Below are 19,640 nucleotides of genomic sequence, written 5' to 3'. Positions count from 1 at the left end.
TCCATGAACAAAGAAATGTGATCAAAAAGCGAATTACCGTTTCTTTAACTCAGTACGTGCTGCTTCTAAAGCAGGCATCGAAGCAATCCTGGTATACGAGGCCGCATGCATAGGTCATACATGAAGCAGGTCCTCCTATGCATTGCTCGCAGTGTATATATTGCAAACAGATTATTTCTTTCTGCAGTGCTGAAGTATAAGGGCACACTGACTGAAACATGACTGCGCTGTGTCATGTTTCCTTCAGTGCGTCAGCATTCTTGAGCGCTGCAGTAGCAATTTATGCCCAAGTAGCCCATAATAAGCATGCACTTGACAAAAGTGAGCGAAGGAGTACTGTGAACTTGTACTGAAATTGGGCTTCGGGCATGCCGAGTAGCATAGCACAATGTCAGCTGAAACCCACGTCATGGCTGATGACGTACGTACTTGCCATTGTTCGGCTATTAGGTGTGTTTTGCTTTCGAAGGTTATCTTTGCCACTGGAAAATAGCTGGCCCATTAAACTTGAATCACCTGAGACCACACGAAACACACTGGAGCGCCAAACGGGACTGAAAATTTAATTCATTCGACAGTTTCTCCGTTGGGCTCGTTCACTCGCCAGTTATGAGCTTGATGGACACGCTAAGCCTACGGGTAACGTAAACAACATTGGCGGTAGGTGAGCTCCGAGTATCCAGATTTTGGAGTTCGCAAGCATGTTTCGATTCGTTTCCAGCACAACAAAATATACATACACCTAGCAGAGGCGTTGCGGCAATCATGATTCGGTTGCATGTTTTAGCGGACAATCGCATCAATACCGGCGGAACACAGTGGGCGGGTTCGGATCCAAGTCGCACTGCCACAGCCTATGGTCGTCGGTCGTGTCGTTGCCGTCGGCCTACTATCAGAACACTGTCTTTCAGGAACACAGTCGCGCGCGTCGTGCGTCCAAAGAAATGGGACGATCCTTGGTGCTGTCGTCTTCGCACCGGCGCCTATCATAGGCATAGCAGCCGGAGGCCTTCCAGCGTCCGATTGGTTGACGCCGGCGATGCATCGCAGCCGTTGATGGGTGCACGCCGGCAAAGCGTCGCCACGCGCCGGCGAACTTCCAGCATCGGCAGTCAACAAAACCTCTGCGCGTCGCCACGTGTCACCCTTTGCCCTACCGAAGCTTTTGACGCATTCGCGCGTGCCGAAGCTTGCCGACGCGTGCCAGTGGTTGGGCCTTAACGGGCTGCAGGAGTAAATCCGCGGAGAACTTCGTCCGGGCCCTGTGGAGGAATTTTTCAGACGACAATCTCCGTCATCAGTGAGTAACTGGGCTCAATAATGCCGCCTTGTAATTGCGCAATAAAATAGAGAAAAGGACGATTATCTAAGCCGCAAGGCGTCCGCACGTTGAGGGTTCGCGTTGCTGAAGCACGGCGCATGCACGCGGTGTGCTCAAACACGCGCGTAATTACCAGAATTTTGACTGAGTGAAGTATGTGAACGTGGTTTCGTATGTTCATTTACGCACCTGCAGGATACTTTTGTTCGGCCGGCGCATGAAAGATTCCCTCTATCTGGCGCCAGCAACGCCTACCAACTGGGCCGCTTCTGCTTTGCGCCTTTTACAAATGTGTGTAGCTGGTGCGCAGCTTCTGGTGGCCATGAGCAACGTTTTCACACGTAGGCAGTATTTATAATGTGAACAACGTACCGGTAGTTTTCGCAGCACGTGGAATTGTTTTTCATGTATTTTATATGGTACAGGTTGGGAGGGGGGGGGGACTGATAGCAAGAACAAACTTCATGGCAAAACTGGACAGAGGTACCGAAAATAATTATCCTGCCCCCCCCCCCCCCCCGCCCCTAGTTAACACCAGCAACGCTTTTGTTGAAGTGGTTATGTGATATCTGAACAGTGCACGCGTGTGTATTCGGTTGCGTTGTAAGTCGTTGCAGGGAAGCAGTGTCTCTATAACACGAACACTATTTTGGAATCATTAGACAGAGAGAACGATAGGATTGTACGACCAAACAATCCTCACATGGGTTTAATAAAGGTGCTAAAGGACGGCCACTCTGTCCGCACTCCATAATCAAAAACCGCGAAGTTATTTGTGACAAGAGACGCAAGGCGACTTACAGTGCATATTGACCCACGCGATACACATTTACTCTATCGGAAGCATAAAAATGTTAATTTTAAGCGGTAAAAACGGTTATCCTTCTCAGGGAGCCTGTGGTCCTTTGCGGCCTTTCTCTGCTATGACAATACCGCTCGCTAAACGTACGAGTAGCCGCTGCTCATCCTTCCTATTCCGACGGCGCGTGCGGCAGCAGCCGGGATAGAGGCGAAATGCAAGAGGCCCAGGCACTGTACGATCAAAGTGCTCGCTGAAGATTGCCAGGTGACCTAAATTAAGCTATCCGGAGCCATCCACTATGAATTATCTCGTAGCCTTAATTGCTTGGGGACTTTAAAAACGTTAAACACCACAAACCAAATGAATACATGCGGGCGTACATTTAAGCTGAACGACTCTATTCGTAAGCCTTAGTGAGCCTTGCATAAGCGTCGACAATGTACTAACTTCTGGTGGAGCTGAAAAAGTGCCTGAATAAAGTCGCTTCTATGTCACACGCCTGTTGCTGGTGCGGAGCCACTTTTGTGGCAAAAGAAAACTTCTATGAAACAAAGTGAGTACCTTCCAATAAAGTTAACTTAAAGGCGCTAAAAACCGCGAATAGCATGGACACATACGCAAGGACTTATTTAAAGAGGCAGGCGCAAACTAAGTTCAAAAGAAGAGGTAATGAATAACGGTAGCACTTCATAAAGCCGTGCGTTTTTTGCAACCTCCTTGAAGTCAGCCCGCCCGACTCTATGCAACCACAATTTTGTTCTTTGTGCGTTGCGCTTGCGGGATGGTCAACAAAAATGCCTTTTACACTCATCTTGCCGGTTTCTGCGACCGAAGGTGGTGCAGAGCACGGCTTCACAATGAAGTTCTCCTCCATAACACACTTGATTTGGTCCCCTAACGCACCCACTAAATCGGTTTGCGCGTAATTTTGTCGCACTGAGTCGACAATGGCGGGCGGAGTGCGCTGGAAAGAAAAAAAAATATACGAAAGTGCAACGCGTGCTTCCACGTGACACGCATTGTCGAATGGGGGAGCGGAGAAGGCTGTTGCGACAGGAGGCGGCGAGGAGGTAACGCCAGGGTGAGGGGGGTGCCAGAAAGATCTGACAATGCGCTACTTTTGAAAGATTAAGGGGCTTTATGTCGCTGCCTGGACGCCAGAAACTATCGCGTGCTTTGATTAGCACAGGTGTAGCTAAACCTGGAAAACGTAAGGCTCCCCTCGACGTGCTAAACATAGCTGGATAATTTCGAGCACGACGGGCTGGGATCTCCCTTATAGTGACACCACCAGCTGCACGCATCGTCTACATAGGTGCTGTTTATAGGCTATTACCAGTAAAAAGAGTACATTTACCAGCTTGCGGCTTTGTCAAGCTTGGTTAAGTGGTATGTACTAATTATTTCGAAAATACCTGGCCAAAGTGAAATTTTGTTACAGACCCGCCGTGATTGCTTAGTGGCTATGGTGTTGTGCCACAGAACACCTATATAAGCTTAAAGAAGTGAAACCGTAGCTTCCACAGTGCAACGAAAATAAGTGTAGCGGTGGCGTTGTGAATTAAAGCATGCGATCGAGAGATGGCGCTAGCAAAATCATAACTAACGTCATCATTATTTCATAGTGAGCAATATGGCCGCCACGGTAGCGGCTGGTGGGGTTCGTCCCGGTGCTCGCTCGCTGGTTTTGGTCGCTTTGTTGCCACTCTCGGGGCGCTATTCGTGTGCACGGTACTCTAACATGACTGCAGGTATCTTTAGTATTTCCCCAGGTGACCGACAGGCCTCAACTGGCAATAAAAAACTCTTCAAAAAAGTTAGTTTATATTGTTTATTGTCAATGGTGAACAAAGCAGTACATGCCCAAAATTTTTTTGCAGGTCAGGTGGACTTCATGCTGTCAGTGACTGAGTTTACAGCATACAAAAACACAGCTAGTCATCTATGTAATGAAATTGAACGCTGAAATTGAGTTTATTGAATGTGTTCAGCTAAAGCAGGGAGAACGAAGCTTGAAACAATTGCATTTATGCTGGGCTACCCTCCTACTTGTATTGCGTACAGTGCTGTTTGACGGGCTTGATACTATAGGTATATTGTTTGCCTTCGACGATTTCAGCTGGATTCAAAAAAGAAACATAAGAAGTGCTCGGCAGTACGGTAAGCTCGAGCTGAAATGGCTCATTGTTTTCTTATCACATTGGCGAGAAGCACGAGGTGTAGGGGAAAGAAAGGTTATGCTAAATTTTACATCACAGATTGTCTGCTCTTGATATTTCTGCTTCACATTTAGTGTCCAGATACAGCAGTAAAGGCTATGATGCAAGTGGAGTGCTCGTAGGGAAGCGAGGAACGTTATGGAAACACCAGAGCTTACAAGGACTTCTTTAAATATTTTATGAATAAACAAGGACACTAAATAAATATTTAGGTAAGCCCAATTAATGCTCACGGATCCTTGGAAAATAAATTTTCGTGTTGATAAAAGCATCTCCGTTTGTGTATTCAAACAAGGCAAAGAGGTTGCAAGTAGATGAACACATAAACTAAACTACAGAGGTGACCAAGGAAAGCCTCAGCCTGGAGCCAACTTTTCAACAAGCAAGCACGGTTGTCAGGGCCGTGCCGAAGAGAAGTTCCTACGCTAAGGTTTCCCTTGCTCGTCCACTGTTTATTGGTTGAATGTTAAGCCAAGCTTATCCGAAGTATATTCCAAAAGGATTTGGGAACACACTGCTCAGGTTTGCCATCTGCTATTTGAAGAGAAAGAAAAATCGTTTTTAGTGATTTGTCAAGTTTGGGAAGTGTGGAATGGGCCGATGGTGTGAAGAGACCTTTTCTAGATATCTCTTACGGTGCAGGGCTAGCCTAGTCATAGATTTCATGCAAACTGTAAATGAATCATTTGTAATTAACAAATGTAAAATAACGCAGTTATCCACATCTAATTCAAATCCCAGCACTTGCCATCTTAAAGGAGTGCTGACACAAAAATTTGAAGTCGAGGTAACTTGTGAGAACAATTTAGTTGGTCACACACACATCGTCTATAAAATATCAGCGGCGAATATCGCTTAGAACATACTTAAAATCAATTTTATAGTACGTGCGCGCTGCCAACCGCAAAACAAAGCACCTCGTGACATGGACATCACGCGGGATTTTAAATAGCCATGAAAGTGCCACGTCATGTGGCTACGTCACGAACTTTCGTTGGCTGCCATGCGGCTTACATGTGCTCTTCTCCTATGTTGTTGCTTGTTCTAGTTGTTGTACATGTAGTGGGACGCTCTCCGTGTCGCTGCAACAGCAGTTTTTGTTCTGTCCATCGGGATATTTCCCACACTATCAGCTTGACTGCGCTTCCACAACGTTCAACGCCGATTTGCTGTGTCTTACCATTCATCGTCGCCGATGCGAGGGTTTTGTTGAGGTTCGTCCTCGCCATCACAGGACGCAATATCTGAGTAGCTAAGTGATTGGCCACGTCTAAAGCGCGAGGCACATGGTGCGATTTTCCGTGCGATCTGTCGTACGGCGCGTTGTGTGCGACTTGCCGCATGCGGTGATTCGGAACACATGGTACGAATGAGCGAGCGCGGGTAGCTCCGCCCAGAACCGGCGCCCCTGTGTGGAAGTTCGGAATTCTGCGTAACTTTGAACAGAAAGTGAAAGCAACCGTATTTGCACAGCTATCTTGTTTGAAACAAACGATGACAATATAAACACGTCTATGCGAGCACTGTAGACGTGTTTACGCAAGGCCGCTTTAACAGTATCGGATCCGCTGACAGCCGCCGATGGCCAGGAGCCGGCAGGCATAGGTCGCTGGGCCATCGAATCCGACAGCGGTTGCGCTTGGGACACGATCGCTTGCAGCTCGTATAACGAAGCGCCTATGTTATGTCACGCTTAAATTGTAGCATATTTGATTTCATTGGCGCCGACTGAAGCGAACGAGCATGCCAGGCGAGCTTGCGATCGCTGGGAGACGATGTAGACCTAGCTCGCCGGCCGTCTATCCAGGGCCGATGGTCCTTGCGATGCGTCCGCAGCTCGTAATAAAGCGCCTGAATTCGTCAGCACAATCAATGCCTGTACATTTATGTTTCTCTTAAGTGAAGATACGGTTAGTTTTCCTGGTGCCGTTAGTAGCCATGAGTAAACACGCCAGTCAGGCGAGCCGCTTCGTATACAGACGATTGCTGGCGCGTCCGCGCTTACCGCGTCCGAGTAGAAATCACGCCAACGATTTCCTATTTCGCACAACGTTTTATAACTCGCACTCTTTCGAGGTCACTTTATTCTAGAAGTTATTTAGCGTCAGAAACAAATTGTAGCCGATTTATGTGCCGCCGTCAGCAGCGTAAGAGGCCCGCGTTCCGACCAGGGAGAGAAAAAAAATAACGGACATGATCAGAGCGGCGAGGCGCCTACGCGCCGGCTCCGCCCCACCGGGTGTACCAGGGGGCCATGACGTTCACGCTACCGGCGTTGTCATTGGCTGCGGTCGTCCGACCGATGCGGTAGTCGCACGGCAATATTCAGCAAGTAGGTCGCGCACGCTGGCTGCGCGTCAGAGCATACGTCACGGCTTTTTGCGAACACGTGGCCACTTTGTTTACATTCCCGTTTCTCCTGTCTCGTTGCTCTCTGGAACCGAAACTTCGACTGGTCGCTACAAAAAAGACTGCAAATAATTACCTGTCGCGCTCTGAAGTAAATGAGGTTTCGTGCCGTGATTACTGGGTCGTTAACTACTTATTAAAGCAGAAAAAACCACGGGGATTTTTTTGTGTAGTACTCCTTAACAACATTCCCTTCTATTTCGTCATGTCATAAAAATATCTTTGTGTACACATTACAAATAACTTAAAGTGGACCATGAATATAAAGTACGTCATTAATAATGCTAATCATATGCTCGGGTACTTACGGCGCAAGTTTTCCAAAGCACCGTCTACCTTGAAACTACAGCATTACAAGACTCTCATACGCTCGAAGCTTGAATATGCATCTGTAATAAGGATCCAAGTCGTATTAATGTCATCACTTCACTTGAACTAGGAAAAATAACTGTACTTGTTGCATTCTTTCTAATTATAACCGTACTGCGAGTATAACCTCAATGAAAACTACCCTAGCACTTATTCCACTAGCTCCCGCCGTAAGGCCGATGGCAGATCTTGCTATCCAGCGCCGCCCTGGAAGACCAGTTCCGACTTTTCCACAGGGGCCGGACGGCCCTGGGAGGAGCCACCATATCAGCCGCTTAACGCGCTCCATTTCATTATGGATCAATCAAGTGGATTCTCTCTCTCTCGCCCGCCTTTCGCTATTGTATAAAAAAATTTTATCACACGACGCTTCACGACGTGCTTATCCTGCGGTCTTTGCATATTTCAAACTGCGTGGATCACTGAAGTAAGGTAGGAATTGATTCATGTAACACGATACAGACATTGCAGTCCTGTTACAGTCATAAACTTTGGGACCGTCGTCTGCATGTTATTTGCTACTTACTCATTGTTATTGAACGGAAAATAAACTTAAACGGAAACTGGTCTTTTTTTCAATATTTCATTCCCCGTGCATCTCAGGAATGGAACTGCCTTCCCTCATGTGTCGTAGCCATGACCGATAACAAATGTTTTCACAAATCATTAGCTAACATTGTATAATCAAGATAACTATAATATCATGAGAACTCAATGCACCTGTTTCTTTAGTTTCGTTTACTACTTTGTAACCACTCCCCTGTTCAATGCTTTATTTAGCTGGGGGTATCTTAAATAAAATAATAAAATCAAAAGTGACGGCGACAGCTTCAGTCAGGATGAAGCATCATTTCCTCAAAATTGCATTGAGCACGTTTGACTGTTTTAAATTATTTGCATTATCATGTAACAAATTATTGTTGTGATGGAGCATGTGATACCTGGTGGTAATGCCAGTCAAGCTGACTTGCAAAGAGCAGACGACAGAGTTTGTACATTGCCAGGTAGAAGCATTACCAGGTAGGAGCTTGCTACATCGTTTCTGTTCTGGTCGTCATGGATACAGTGACTTGAAAAGAAACAAGTTGGCGCCCAACGTGTCACTGCTCCGGTTGTCATAAAATGTCCTTAAGTGAAATAAGCTCGTATGTAAAATTTTAGCATTCCCGCTCGGTACCATACAAAACTGCAGGCTCCCGCTTTCCTGATAGGGTTCACACCTGTCTATCTTGTAAAGTTACATAAATTTCATGGTGAGGCACTTATTTGAATAGTACCTGTCGTCATTTTGGTGACGGTTGAGCTTCTTATGGCTTGGCGAGGCAGCTTGTACACCAATCATCTCACTTTTGTCCGTCTTCCTGAAAAGAGAAATGATGCAGCCATGACACTCATGCAAGCAAAAAATGGTGAAACAAAAAGTTAGTCAAATAAAATAAATTACTGTTCTAGGTGAAGTGTTCAGAAACATATCTTGCGAGGATCGTGGCCGAGTGCTGACATTACTGTTGACAATAGCTGTTGACTTGTGCGTGCAGAGATAATAGAGTCGAAAGGGGTGAACAATTATGAGCAGCGTTTTGGAGGCTGTAATGGAAAGAACGAATAGCCTCGATTACTATGCGGAAGTGTGGGTGAGTATATGATTCATGTATGACTAAGAGCAGTGCACAAAACGCGCTATAACCTAGAAGCACACACACACCCCCACACACACACAGACACACACACACACGCACGCACACACACACACACACACACACACACACACACACACACACACACACACACACACACACACACACACACACACACACACACACGCACACACACACACACACACACACACACACACACACACTGTTTTGCGTGTACATTTCTTTCAATGTTATCCGTGTGTGGGCTGTGCGCAGTGAAGCTAAAAGACTAGATGAAATTTTTTGCCGATACTAGCTATTACACAGAGTAATTTTTCTACGCATCAAATGCAATTAATCCGGCTGTATCCCCAGAAGTACATTGCACTAATGTGTAGTGAATTTATCGCAGTGGATGATTTATGTACAAAGAGGCAAAACTATTGATTATTAATGCTGTACTACTTGTTGGCCTGTCCGGACCAACCCAACACGTAGTACAGGATTAATAATCAATAGTTTTGCCTCTTTGTACATAAATCATCCACTGCGATAAATTCACTACACATTAGTGCAATGTACTTCTGGGGATACAGCCGGATTAATTGCATTTGATGCGTAGAAAAATTACTCTGTGTAATAGCTAGTATCGGCAAAAAATTTCATCTAGTCTTTTAGCTTCACTGCGCACAGCCCACACACGGATAACATTGAAAGAAATGTACACGCAAAACAGTGTGTGTGTGTGTGTGTGTGTGTGTGTGTGTGTGTGTGTGTGTGTGTGTGTGTGTGTGCACGGACAGGCCGCCATTGGAATCTGAACCTGGCAACGTTTAACGTTCGAACGCTATCTAGTGAGGCGAGTCTAGCAGTGTTATTGGAGGAATTAGAGGGTAGTAAATGGGATATAATAGGGCTCAGTGAGGTTAGGAGGACAAAAGAAGCATATACAGTGCTAAAAAGCGGGCATGTACTGTGTTACCGGGGCTTAGCGGAGAGACGAGAACTAGGAGTCGGATTCCTGATTAATAAGGAAATAGCTGGTAACATACAGGAATTCTATAGCATTAACGAGAGGGTGGCAGGTCTTGTTGTGAAACTTAATAAGAGGTACAAATTGAAGGTGGTACAAGTCTATGCCCCTACATGCAGTCATGATGACCAGGAAGTCGAAAGCTTTTATGAAGACGTGGAATCGGCGATGGGTAAAGTCAAAACAAAATACACTATACTGATGGGCGACTTCAATGCCAGGGTAGGCAAGAAGCAGGCTGGAGACAAGTCAGTGGGGGAATATGGCATAGGCTCTAGGAATAGCAGAGGAGAATTATTAGTAGAGTTTGCAGAACAGAATAATATGCCGATAATCAACACATTTTTCCGCAAGCGGGTGAGTCGAAAGTGGACGTGGAGGAGCCCGAATGGTGAGACTAGAAATGAAATTGACTTCATACTCTGCGCGAACCCTGGCATCATACAAGATGTAGACGTACTCGGCAAGGTACGCTGCAGTGACCATAGGATGGTAAGAACTCGAATTAGCCTAGACTTGAGGAGGGAACGGAAGAAACTGGTACACAAGAAGCCAATCAATGAGTTAGCGGTAAGAGGGAAACTAGAGGAATTCCGGATCAAGCTACAGAACAGGTATTCGGCTTTAACTCAGGAAGAGGACCTTAGTGTTGAAGCAATGAACGACTATCTCATGGGAACCATTAAGGAGTGCGCAATAGAAGTCGGTGGTAACTCCGTTAGACAGGAAACCAGTAAGCTATCGCAGGAGACGAAAGATCTAATCAAGAAACGCCAATGTATGAAAGCCTCTAACCCTACAGCTAGAATAGAACTGGCAGAACTTTCTAAGTTAATCAACAAGCGTAAGACAGCGGACATCAGGAACTATAATATGGATAGAATTGAACAGGCTCTCAGGAACGGAGGAAGCCTAAAAACAGTGAAGAAGAAACTAGGAATAGGCAAGAATCAGATGTGTGCGTTAAGAGACACAGCCGGCAATATCGTTACTAATATGGATGAGATAGTTCAAGTGGCTGAGGAGTTCTATAGAGATTTATACAGTACCAGTGGCACCCACGACGATAGTGGAAGAGAGAATAGCCTAGAGGAATTCGAAATCCCACAGGTAACGCCAGAAGAAGTAAAGAAAGCCTTAGGAGCTATGCAAAGGGGGAAGGCAGCTGGGGAGGATCAGGTAACAGCAGATTTGTTGAAGGATGGTGGTCAGATTGTTCTAGAGAAACTGGCCACCCTGTATACCCAATGCCTCATAACCTTGAGCGTACCGGAATCTTGGAAGAACGCTAACATAATCCTAATCCATAAGAAAGGGGACGCCAAAGACTTGAAAAATTATAGACCGATCAGCTTACTGTCCGTTGCTAACAAAGTATTTACTAAGGTAATCGCAAATAGAATCAGGAACACCTTAGACTTCTGTCAACCAAAGGACCAGGCAGGATTCCGTAAAGGCTACTCAACAATAGACCATATTCACACTATCAATCAAGTGATAGAGAAATGTGCAGAATATAACCAACAGTTATATATAGCTTTCATTGATTACGAGAAAGCGTTTGATTCAGTCGAAACCTCAGCAGTCATGGAGGCATTACGGAATCAGGGTGTAGATGAGCCATATGTAAAGATACTGGAAGATATCTATAGCGGCTCCACAGCCACCGTAGTCCTCCACAAAGAAAGCAACAAAATCCCTATAAAGAAAGGCGTCAGACAGGGAGATACGATATCTCCAATGCTATTCACAGCATGTTTACAGGAGGTATTCAGAGGCCTGGAGTGGGAAGAATTGGGGATAAAAGTTGATGGAGAATACCTTAGCAACTTGCGACTCGCTGATGATATTGCCTTGCTTAGTAACTCCGGAGACCAATTGCAATGCATGCTCACTGACCTGGAGAGGCAAAGCAGAAGGGTGGGTCTGAAAATTAATCTGCAGAAAACTAAAGTAATGTTTAACAGGCTCGGAAGAGAACAGCAGTTTACGATAGGTAGCGAAGCACTTGAACGGGTAAGGGACTACATCTACTTAGGGCAGATAGTGACCACGGATCCGGATCATGAGACTGAAATAACCAGGAGAATAAGAATGGGCTGGGGTGCGTTTGGCAGGCATTCTCAAATCATGAACAGCAGGTTGCCACTATCCCTCAAAAGGAAAGTGTATAACAGCTGTGTGTTACCAGTACTCACATATGGGGCAGAAACCTGGAGACTTACGAAAAGGGTTCTGCTGAAATTGAGGACGACGCAACGAGCTATGGAAAGAAGAATGATGGGTGTGACGCTAAGGGATAAGAAAAGAGCAGATTGGGTGAGGCAACAAACGCGGGTAAACAACATCTTAGTTGAAATCAAGAAAAAGAAATGGGCATGGGCCGGACATGTAATGAGGAGGGAAGATAACCGATGGTCACTAAGGGTTACGGACTGGATTCCAAGGGAAGGGATGCGTAGCAGGGGGCGGCAGAAAGTTAGGTGGGCGGATGACATTAAGACGTTTGCAGGGACAACATAGCCACAATTAGTACATGACCGGGGTAGTTGGAGAAGTATGGGAGAGGCCTTTGCCCTGCAGTGGGCGTAACTAGGCTGATGATGATGATGATGACTACGTGTTGGAAATTATAGCAATGTGGCAAAATAACAAGAGCCTTGTCTGAATTCCCTTTGAAGAACAATAACCTTATAATTATTGTTTTCCACTTGTAAGAAATGACTCCACAAATCTGTTTTATCCTCCTCGCACGCAAAGAAATTCGAAATTGAAAGTGCGAAGCATGGCTTTTTACTCACCGGTGCACACACGAGAAGCCGGAAGGTTAATCCGCTCTCGCGGATAGTTTCCAAACGGATTGTGCTCAGCTCCAGCGGTGAATTTATCTTTTTAAAGCAACATGTCATTATGCGGCCCGACGCGGCAGATCACTAACGACGGAAGCCGTACATGCAGCCGTTATGCCAGTGAAACGCCGCAGCTGATAAAATTCGCCGTCTTTAAACACGTTCGCTTGATGGCGGCTATCGAATGGACGCATATTGGACAAAATTTGACGCATATACTGACTGATACGATGGTTATATAATTGAAGCCAACCTCCGTGGTGCTGCACAAAGAAAACGACCACCCCGTTCGCAAACATTAGCGCCGTATAAGTTGAATCGATAAAGGGCACGTACTGCAATAGATACCAGTCGGCTTCTGCTTATCGCACATCAGTGAGGTCTCGAAGCCTTTGTTCAAGTAATAAAGAACTGACTTCAATAACAGACGTCTAATAAAAACAATCGTCTACTTATTTTGTAACACAATGACATGTTAACCATGTTTGTCGGTTATTATATGTACATTTAGAGATCAAATATTTAGCAGCGTTGAGCACCCCTAGCAGAAAAAGTACAAAAATAAAGGATACGACCAAATTACAGTAGCTGCACTAGCGCACTTCATGCTGGAACATGGTTGATTTTGCGCCCTCTGTAGCGATCGCCGGACCTTCAGAGCGTGCGAGGTCTGGTTGGGCTGCTGAGCACGAGGTTGCGGGATCCAATCCCGGCAACTGGGGCCGCATTTCGATGTGGGCGAAATGCGAAAACACCGGTGTACTTAGATTTAGGAGCACGTTAAACAACGCCAGGTGGTCCAAATTTCCGCAGTCCGCCACCACGGCGTGCCTAATAATGATATCGTAGTTTTGGCACGTAAAACCGTATAATTTAAATTTTCTTTTAAATTTCGTTGCAGTCGCCCTTGAACACGAGAGGCTCATTTAAGGAATCGTAAGCAGGCGCCAGTACAAGCGGGTGCGATAGAGAAAATTTGGTATCTTGTGCTCCTTGAATGCCTGACTTTGCCTTGGCACTGCGGATAAGTTTTTTGTATGTTTTATATGTATTTGTCTCTAGGTGTGCCGGCAGTGGGGTGTGGGATCGTGTTTCAGTGTGTTAATGCCGTGCGTCATCCAGGAGTTTTCCACGTGCCAATCCATCGATGCTGCTGACACAGTGCAATGGCGTGGACGGCGAGATTGCGCACGCTGGTCATGTCCATGTGCGAGTTTGTTTACGCGCCGAAGCTGGCTGCCAGTGCTGTGAACCATGTGAAGCAGCGGGTATTGAGGCCTCATTGGTTGCTAGCAACACGCATCACTTGCATTGTGGCGTGTTCGAGGCAAGAGAAGCAACTTGAGAAGCTTCAAGTAACCCTGAGCAACGATTAACAAAGGCTGTGTCCATGCCGTTCACAACGCTATCCTCATTGCCGACAGCCTCGTCGCTCCGTTTTCAACGACGATGAAAGCATTCACGCGAAAACTGGACACAGTCACCCTGAAAAGGAAAACGGTGGGATGACGTGGCCATATGGATGGAGGCACGTGTGAGCGTGGACTTGTGATTCTCAAACCACGTCCTCGCGGCGTCTTCCAAGCAGAAGTAAACATGGAGTAGTTTGTCGTCGGAGTAGCAATTGTTGAGTGTAACGACCCTTTCGTATGTTTCCAGCCAGTTTTCTGGGTCTTCACACGGTGAGCCAAGGAAGGTCGGTGGCTCCCTGGCCTGTTGCAGCACGACGGCCAGGGGACGCTGGGGCTGCCATTAGGGTTGTCTTCTTGGTCATTTCAAGCAGAAGTCTGTGCTACGGGGCCATGTTTTGTAGCCTGCGACTTGCTCGATTTTCCGCGGCGAAGTTGGGACGGTCTTCCTGTTGCGAGCTTGGATCGCGGCTCTGCGGAGGCGTCCGGTACGTGAACGCCCGAGCACCTCCACCAGCTGTCACGTAGTAGTGACGGGCAAGAACGCAGCAGCAAAACTGTGAATAAATTTACCTTATATTGGACGAAACTGTGCCCGAAAAAGCAAGTACGCTGAAAGCACAACGATAGCAGCGAACACAGTCGGCGATCGTCCGAATCTGATCTGCAGGTGAAATGCGTTGGCTTTTATGCGTGAGTCATCTAATGCCCCAGAGTAATCGCTGGTACCCGACTGTATTTCAGAAAGTGCACTGCACAAGTACGTCCCACGTTCAATCACATTACACGAGGAGTGGCGACAACAGGCAATTGACAGAGCCATCCATACCATGGAGATACTTCCGATACATGCAGGCGCTTCTTGCACTGAGCGTTAACGTTTAGCATTTCGTATACCCCTGACACACGGGCAAAAGTAAAGTACTTTGCAGTAAACCGCTTTTCTTATTCTCAAGCACCATTTGCAGAAAAGAGGAAGCCCGACACACAAAAGGTGTCCGGCTTCTTCGGCGCGCTGGAGATACGCGGCGACGTCGAGATTCTCTTCGTCAGTGACGTGCGGCAGCATGGGGTCAGTAGTCTTCGCCGGGTTCTTTCATAAACCAGCTTGAATAGCGTGATCTTCGTTGTTCTTAGTACGGCCGTGTTGTAAGCGAAGGTGACGTGCGGAAGAACGCATACGACGTATTGTGTTCGATACATTGCTAGCATGTCGTTGACTGTCTTGTTCAGCCATTAAGACCATTCTTCTGCGGGTGGTAGGCAGTTTTCCTCCTGTGGCTTGTTTGGCTGTATTGCAGAATAGTTTGCGTGAGATTTGCTGTAAAAACCGTCCCTCTGTCGGGCGATGAAGACTTCTGAGGCACCATGTCGCTGGAGGATGTCCTCGACGGAGGATTTCCCACGTCGGCTGCACTACTTTTTGGCAGAGCTTTCGTTTCAGCGAAGCAGGTGAGGTAGTTTCTACAATGACGATCCACTTATTTCCGGATGTTGACGTCTGAAAGGGTCCCAACAGATCCATCTCAATCTGCTGAGATGGTCGGCAAGGAGGCTCGATCGGCTATAGTAATCCCGCTTGCCTTCTCGGTGGTCTCTTGCGTCGCCGACAGTCTCGGCATGTCTTGATGTAACGGGCGACGTCAGTGGTCAGGCCCGACTAGTAATACCTTTACTGTATCTTCGATAGCGTGCGAGAGAATATGACGTGCTCAGCGGTCGGATTGTCACTTAAGACGTACAGTACCTCTGGACGCAGTGCTGAGGAAACAACAAGAAGACAGTTGTCGCGGATGGGTGAGACGTCTTTCTTTAGGAGTAAGCTGTTTTGCAGCGAAAATGAAGACAATCCTCGCATAAATGCCTTAGGGACAACGTCGATGTTGCCTCCGAGTACGCGACGAGGTTTTTCAGTTCCGGGTCTGCTGGTTGCTTTTCAGCGAAGTCTTCCGCGCTCATGATTCCAAGGAAGGCGCCGTCATTCTCGTCGTCTTGCGACGGCGGCACGATGGCGGGCGTGATTGGCAGTCGGCGTCAGAGTGCTTCCCTCCCGACTTGTAGACGACGGTGATAAATTCCTGGGATCTCAGACTCCATCGTGCTAGGCGTCCTGATGGGTCATTTAAGTTTGGCACCCAACACATGGCATGGTTGTCGCTTAGGACTTTGAAGGGCCAGTCGAATCGGTAAGGGCAGAAATTCCAGGTAGCCCAAATGATGGCAAAACACTCTTTTTGCTTAGTTGAATAATTGGCTTCCGCTTTCGACAGCGACCTGGGTAGCGTAGGCAGTGACCCTGTAAAATCCATCTTTCCTTTGGACCAGAATGGCCCCGAGGCCAAGTCTACTTGCGTCGGTGTGGATTTCCGTGTTAGCACTTTCGTCGAAGTGGGCGAGCACTGGTGGTGACTGCAGGCGCTGTTTGAGCTCTTGTGAGGCTTCCACATGCGGTGCTTTCCAGTTGAAATCAATGTCTGATATCGTAAGAAATGTTAATGGCTCAGCGACGCAGGAAAAGTTGTTGACGAAGTGCCTCTAATAGGCACGCAAGCCGAGGAATCTGAGCATTCCCATCTTGTCAGTAGGCTTTGGGACGTTATCGATGGCAGATGTCTTCTGCGGATCAGAGCGTACTCGAGATATGCTGATCACATGGTTCATAAACAGCAGCTCGTCGTAAGCGAAGTGGCATGTTTCCGGCTTCAGAGGGAGCCCTGATCACTTGATGGCCTCTGGTACTGTCGAAAGCCGTCTAAGGCGATCGTTGAAACTCCCGGCGATGACGGCTACATCCTCTAAGCAGACGTTGTCAACCCTGCTAACACCGTGTCCATCACTCGCTGGAACGCCGCAGAGGCCGAACATAGTCCGCATGGTGTGACCTTGAATTCATAGAGGCAGTCCAGCGTGATGAAGGCTGTCCTATCGCGACACCTATTGTCGACTTTTATTTGCCAGTAACCAGTCGTGACATCCATCGACAAAAAATATTTAGTATTATAGAGCCGATCCAATGCGTCGTGTGTCCGTGGGGGTATACGTCCTTCTTCGTGAGCATGTTCAGTCGACGATAACTGACGCAGAAACGTACGGTTCCGTGCTTTTTTCTACGCCAAGAATACAGGAGATGCCCATGCGCTTGTAGACGGCTGCATGATGTCGTCGTGCCGCACTTGATCAATTTGTTGCCTTGTAGCTAAATGTTCTCGCGTTGAATCTCGGTAAGGGCTCTGGCGAAGTAATGGAGCGCACTTTTCGGTTACTATGCGATGATTTGCTACTGGCGTTTATCGAATCCTCGATGACACCGAAAAGCAGTATTTGTAAGGTCGGAGATGACTTCTTAGCTGTTGCTGCTTACTCATGGGGAGAGTTTATGTCAAATCTGGTTCGGCAGCTATGGTCGTAGAGCTAGGTGCAGCAGAATTCGAGAGAACAAACAAACTGCTGCTTTCCACTATTTCCTCCATGTACGCGATCGTCGTGCCCTTGTTGATGTGCTTGTACTCCTGGCTGAAGTTTGTCAGCAACACTTTCGCTTTCGCTCAGTGCAATCGAGCGATTCCTCTTGCGACGGAAATTTCAAGGTCAAGCAGTAGACGTTGGTCAACCTTGATGACGCCTTCTACGTCTGTGGGTGTTTCGGTGCCGACGGAAATCACAATGCTGGAGCGAGAAGAAATGCTGACTTGTTCTTAGAGCACGCTCAAGGCATGGTGACTGCGAGCGTTCTGCAGCGTTATGGCTTGATCTTCGGATAGTGTTATCGACTTCGACTTCAACTTGCGTCGTGTTTGTTCAGCAAGTCCATGCCGAGAATCACGTCTCGTGAACACTGTTGGAGGATAACGTAGGTGCCAGGGTAGGTCCGGCCATGAACGGTAATTCTTGCCGTGCAGATTCCAGTCGGCGTTATTAGGTGTACTACAGCTGTCTGAATTTGAGGGCCTTCCAACGCAGTTTTAACTTTCCTCAACTCGGCGACAAAAAGTCCAATCATGAAGGAGTAGTCTGCTCCTGTGTCAACTAATGCAGTGACTTCGTGGCCGTCGAGAAGCATGTCGAGGTCGGTGGTTCTTCGTCATGCGTTCCAATTAGATCTCAGCGTGGGATCACGAATGAGTCGCGTCGACTTACGGCTGGTTCCTCGGGTTGTCAGGTCTTATTTTATCGGCGTATTCTTGGTTCGCGGGATGGCGGCGTGTCGTTAATGCGTCGGCAAGATAGTCGCTACAGCGGCTTCATCGTTGGTGGAGGATCTTCCTGAGTTCGACGAACCGCAACCGCACCTCCATCGGTTGTTGCATATATTTTTGCGCATATTGGCTGACGGACCGTCCCCGGCCTGGGCTTGTGCATGATCGGCGCTGCGGCTAAAGGTAGCGCCCGGCGAACGGGATCGTTCTCGAGGGCTCCGCTGAGTGGCGGCGAGGTAGTAGGCGCTATCACGCGGCATTTCACCTTGTTGTGCGTGGAGCGCGTTAATGGCGAACCCTCACAGTCCCATCGCCATGTACGGGCATCGTCGGTACATCTTCGCAGTGGTAGCAGAGCGGCCGGGGTTCAGGTGAGCGCCAGATGTCTGTCTTCCTTCGGTAATTGTGCTGTGTGACAGGTGGAGGAGCTGCTGGTGGCGGCGGCGGTGGATGACGGAAATGCGGCGTTAAACCAGGGACACATGGAGCGGAAAACCGGCTTCCAGGCGACGAAATACGCCTGGCGGCGAACGGTTGCCCCTCGGGGTCCGAAAATTTGACTGTCCGAAAATTTGACCCTGTCCGATCGGCGAACCGACGCCCGGCGATAATCGCCGGAGGAAGTGCCGGGAGTGCCTCGCGCGCTCACCAGGCGTCGTGACCATCGCTCTCCCTCCGACTTCCGGCAGCTGGTTGGTTTTTGTGTATGTTTGGTTTTCCATCGGAGCGTCCGTCGCGCGGCCGCGCTGCAACGACGGAATGCGGGCGTTTCGGCTATAGTTTGCCCGCGCACTTTCGTGTTCTCTGCGCGTGAAAGGGACGCCGTTTATCGTTACAGCCGGATATTGAACGTTTAAGAGTACAAGTTTGCGTAAACTTATTTTTCGTCAACAAACTTAAGGGAGGTGCTCACGAAACAGATTATAAGTACGGTGCAGTTTTCTTACTAACCCGATCGAAAGTTTCATGGCGCAAAATAGTGTGTGCATTGTACTGCTTTTCTTATTAGTTTCTTTCTTGTGTGTGTGGTGCCGCCAATATGGGTTCGGGTATAGGGGACGGAACGGTTTCTCGTTCGCGGCGCCCGAAGCTGATTTTTTTTTTTCGCTGTCGGGGGGCACGCGTGCTCGCAAAACTTGGTTTTGTGATTCGTCGGTGAGAAATCAGCTCTGCCTTGAGGAAAAAGAGCGACGAAAGATTATAGCTACAAGCCAACGAAACCTGGTCTTTTGGCTATTTGCGTCTGTGTGGGCCCAGGTGGCGTCAGGTACATGAACGCAAAGCGCCTCCACTAGCTGTCACGTGGTGGTGACGGTCACGAACACAGTAGCAAAACTGTAAATGGCGAAACTAAATCTTTCTTCTGTGAACCTGTGCCAAGAAAAACAGGCTACAC

The 19,640-nt window shown here is 47.7% G+C and overlaps 1 pseudogene; it reads left to right on the top strand.

Moving 5' to 3' along the window:
• The window catches only part of LOC142566811 (uncharacterized), a 29,858-nt pseudogene extending 11,054 nt beyond the window's left edge, over window positions 1-18,804 (top strand).
• The last annotated feature ends 836 nt before the right edge of the window (window positions 18,805-19,640 follow it).

The sequence above is a fragment of the Dermacentor variabilis genome, unplaced genomic scaffold (assembly GCF_050947875.1).
Source record: "Dermacentor variabilis isolate Ectoservices unplaced genomic scaffold, ASM5094787v1 scaffold_13, whole genome shotgun sequence".
In the NCBI taxonomy this organism is placed as follows: domain Eukaryota; kingdom Metazoa; phylum Arthropoda; class Arachnida; order Ixodida; family Ixodidae; genus Dermacentor; species Dermacentor variabilis.
This window is presented reverse-complemented; position numbering and strand designations above follow the sequence as displayed.